Here is a 5000-nt window from a genome sequence, read left to right as displayed (position 1 = left end):
TCTCTCTCTCTCTCTGTGTCTCTGTTTCACATAGACACACACACTCACTCACACACACCATCCACTCACGTACCCAACACTACACTACACACACACACACACACAAACACACACACACACACACAAATGAATCCACATCAACAACCACAAGACTAATATAAAGATAATAATTAATAATAATAATAATAATAATAATAATAATAATAATAAACAGAAACCAAGCAGCGACGAAAGTGAATGAAATAAATTGACGCCCGCCCGCGAGAAAGGCAGGCAGGCAGTCAGGCAGCAGGCAGCAGGCAGGCAGGCAGCAGGCAGGCAGGCAGGCAGGCAGAAGACAGCACTACAGACACCCCTGTCCATACATACATCAATTGCTACTTGCGGTCCCCTCCCCTGCCCACCCACCCCTCCTCACCCCCTCAATCCCACCCCCCCACCCCCCTCCCCCCCACCCCCCCAAAAAAACAAACACACAACCATGTAAAGACGTCCCAACCTAGTTAGAAATAATGCGAGCCGTAAAGAGTCTCAAGACCAATAAAGCCCCCGGTAAAGACGGAATTACAAGCGAAATGCTCAAAGCAAGCATGTCCAGCATCAGTGCTACTGTATGCAAGTTATTCAATGCCATATTTCAGACTGGTATTTATCCCAGTCAGTGGAAAGACGGAATAAATGTTCCTATCTTTAAAAGTGGAGACCCAACCAATCCTAACAATTATCGGGGTATAACACTCAACAGCACCTTTGGGAAACTGTTCTGTCAAGTTATCAACAGAAGAATTGAAACATACCTAGAACAAAACGAGTTACTAATAAAAGAGCAGGCTGGTTTCAGAAGGCATTCTAGAACCACTGATCACATATTCATCCTGAAAAAGATAATTGACAACACCTTAAATAAAAGAAATGGGCGTCTCTACAGCTGTTTTGTTGATTTTAATAAAGCATTTGACAATATATGGCATGATGCACTTCTTTTGAAACTAAACAAAATTGGGATAAATGGAAAATGTTTCCACATTATAAAAGAGATGTACCAAAATTCAACTGTATGTGGTAAATCAAACGACGGGTTCACAGATTCTATCGCAGTTAAAAAAGGAGTGCTTCAGGGAAATGTTATTAGCCCCACGCTATTCAATATTTTCATTAATGACATAAGAGAATATATACACGATGACACCTCACCATACATCAATGAAACAACCAAGACTCAGATCCCTTATCTGTTATATGCGGATGACATTGTGATGCTCTCGACAACAAAAGTCGGACTACAAAACAAACTAGACCAACTACATGAATACTGACTGCAATGGGGGCTTAAAATCAACAGGGACAAAACAAAAGTCGTAATTTTCACAAAAAACGACCCCAAAATACCAGTGCTCTTTTCATGTGGCGATAACTGCATCGAAACGACGGATAGATATAAATACTTGGGAGTTATTTTTCATAAGAGTGGAAATTTTCACCTTGCTGAAGACCACTTAGCCAAACAAGGACATAAAGCAGCGCATGCTCTGAAACGCAGTGTGCGAGGGAAAGAAGTAAAACTTGATGTAATGACGCAACTGTTTGACATTTTAGTCACCCCAATTCTCAGTTACGGCGCTGAGGTGTGGTTTCCATTCAATCAAACTGCGACAAACTTCTCCACGCCCTCTATGCTGTTCAACCAATTTGATGCCTTTCTCTCCGCAAAATGCCCATCAGAAAATGTACATGTCAACTTCTGTAGGAGCTTAATGGGCGTACACAAAAGATCAATTAAGTTACCAGTCCTGGCAGAACTGGGCAGATACCCCATTTCTCTGACCGCAGTGTGTCAGGTCATCTCATTTTGGGTACACATCATAGAATCAAAAGAAGATAGCTATTTGAGGCAAGCATATGATGATATGTTATCGATGGATTCATTGGAAAAAGTTCCTTGGCTTAATTTTATCAAAAAGATACTGGTTTCAATTGGATTCTCCCACGTGTGGGAGAACCAAGGCACACTCAGCATTAAGCGACTAAAATATTCAGTCTTGAATAAACTACAGGATAAATATGTTCAATATTGGAACAGCAGAAAGAACGAGACCATTTCAAGGCTCTCCTTTTATTGCAAATTTGCAAATACTTATACATTACAACCTTACCTGATCAGCTGCAAAAATACTAAACACAGAGGAGCACTATGTCGATTGCGAATAAGTGCACATGAACTTGAAATTGAGCGTGGACGTCACTACAACGTAACTAGGAAAGACCGGCTATGTAAATCATGTGGAGTTATAGAGGATGAACTGCATTTTCTGGACAAGTGTAGTGTGTACTCTAACTTGAGGTCTCGCCTACTTGTGACAGTCAATTCCCAGTCTTCGAATCATTGGCCAGATGGCACTGGCAACACAATAATCCAAAGGCCGAGTTCTCTGTTGCCACAAAATTATTTCCAACCAGAACTGGCAAAATACATATATGAATGCTTTAAAGTTCGCAGTCCATAGCTATGTCTTATGGAATATCCTGCATGTGCTCACAACTTATTGCTTTTACTTTTTGTTTGCTTGTTGTGTTTAGTTTATAGTGTCCATAATTCCTATGATGGTTTTACGACAATTAAATGAGTTCTGAGTTCTGAGTTCTGAGTTCTGAGTTCTAGTTAGCTTTTATCAAACTTGACGTCTCATTTCTGGCACATCAAAAAGCTCCAATTAAGTTTGATTTTGTTTGATTTAATTTCATTCTCTTTTTTTTTTTCTTTTTTTTTTCTTCTTTTTTTTTTTCGGGGGGGGGGCAGTGGAGAATGTGGGACTCAATAGGATGTTGTGGGGGTGGATGTTGGGGGCCGAAGACGAGGTTGGAGTGGATGTGTTTTTTGTTTTTTTTTTTGTTTTTTTCCTTTTTTTTGGGGGGGGGGGGAGCTTTGGGGGGGGGGGGGGGTGGGGTTGAGGGGAGGGGGTGGGGTAGTGAGATGATGTTGGGAGAGTAAAGGAGATTTTGGGGTGGACAAACAAACTTTGTTGGGTAAGAGGTTGGGTGGTAGGGGAAGGGGGTGTGTGTGGGGGTGCACATGTTTGTTTGTGTGTGTGTGAGGGTGGACGGGGGGGGCGGGGGGGGGGGGGTGGCATGGCTGAGGGAGTGGGTGGGTATGGACATGTTTTTTTCTTGGTGGGTTACTGGAGGGGTGGGGTGGGGGTTGGGAGGAGGGGGGGGGACCGATGCGGCTGATGGGGGGGGTCGGGAGGGGCCGGGGGGGGGGAGGGGTGGGGGGGGGGGAGGGGGGGGGGGGGGGGGGGGGGGGGGAAAGGGAGGGGGGGGTTTTGGACAATTTTTGGGAAAGGGCGCGGGAGGTGGTGGGGGGTGTGGGGGGGTGGGTGGGTGGGTGGGGGTGGGGGGAAAAAACTGGGGGGGAAGGGGGAGGGGGTGGGGGTGGGGGGGGGGGGGTGGGGGGGGGGGGGGGGGGGGGGGGGGGAGGGGTGTTAGTGAGGGGATGGTAAAGGGGTTTTTTGGGGGGTTGGGGGGGGGGGGAAAAAATTTTAAATTTATATATAAAAATAGATTTTTTTTAATATATATATTATATTATATGTGTTGTGTGTGTGTGGGGTGTTTTGGTGTGGGGTTTTGTGTGGACTCGTGCCCCGGCCCCGTGCAAACCCCCGGGGGCGACTGCTGCCTGAAAACAAAGGGGGGCCGGGCTGGGGGAAGCGACCCCTTGCCAAAGGGGAGGGGGGGGGGGAAAGTGATAGGCGGCGGGAGGAGGGAGGAGGAAGGGAGGGGGGGAAAAGGAGGGGGGGAAAAGGAAAGGGGAGGGGGCCAGTGCGCGTGCCGCGGCCATCACCCTTTGTTTGGTTCACTTTTTTGAAAGACCCTGCGGTGCCCAACAAAAGGGCCAAGAGAGAGAGAGAGGAGGGGGGTTGAGGGGGGGTTACGGGGGGGGGGGGGGGGGGGGGTGGGGGGGGGGGGGGGGGGGGGGGGGGGGGGGGGGGGGCGGGGGGGGGGGGGGGGGGTGGTGGGGGGGAGAAGAAGGTTTAGGGGGTGGTTTTTGGGGGGGGGTAGTTATTGGGGAAAGCGGGGGGAGGGTTGCGGTGGGGTGGGGGGGGGGAAAGGGGGGGGGGGTTGAGCGGGGTTTGGGGGGGTTCATCAAGAATAGGCTTATTTTTCTGACCCCCCCCCCCCCCCCCCTAAACAAAATTCCCCTCCCCTTTCCCCCCCTCTCACCCCCAAACCCCCAAACCCCCCCTCCCCACCCTGGGGCCAACTTTTAAAGTTGTGCAGTATATGTAAATCTTTTGGGTTTGTGAAAGTTAGTTTGCAGTGGGGATGTAGAATCAAAATTTTTGGGATTAAGTTATTTGGGCCCGGTTGTATGTAAATCTTTTTGGTGTGATAGTTATTTGTGCGGTTGTATGTGAATCAATTTGGTGTGAAATGTTAGTTGGGGCATATTATGTAAAACAAATTGGTGGAATTTTAAGTGTTGTGAAAGTAGTATGTAAAAATCAAATGGTGTGATATGTTAGTGTTTGAAATTAGTATGTAGAACCCTATTGGTGGGGAATTTTATTTTTGTGCAGTATTAATTAGAAAATATTGGGGGGGATATGTTAGTTTGGCCCAGGGGGTATGACAATCTATTGGTGGGATATTTTCCATTTATTTAAAGAAAAGTAGAAAAAAAATTGGGTTTGGAAGTTAGTGATGTGTATAAAAAATGTAAAAATCAATTGGTGGAAAATTTTTATTTGGGGCAGTATATGTAGAATCATTGGGGGGTATGTTAGTTGTGCAGTAGAAAGGGTAGAAAAATTTGGGCCCTATTTTAAAGTTGTGCCCAGATGTAAAAATCTATTGGTGTGAAAAAGTTAGTGTTGTGAAGTAGAAAGTAAATCTTTTTGGTGTGATATTTTAAGTTGTGCAAAATAAGTGAATCTTTTGGTGTGATAGGGTTAGTTGTGCAGTAAAATGTAGAATCTTTTGGTTGTATTTTTTATTTGCAA

Source organism: Babylonia areolata, chromosome 6, assembly GCF_041734735.1.
Source record: "Babylonia areolata isolate BAREFJ2019XMU chromosome 6, ASM4173473v1, whole genome shotgun sequence".
NCBI classification, from domain to species: domain Eukaryota; kingdom Metazoa; phylum Mollusca; class Gastropoda; order Neogastropoda; family Buccinidae; genus Babylonia; species Babylonia areolata.
This window is presented reverse-complemented; position numbering follows the sequence as displayed.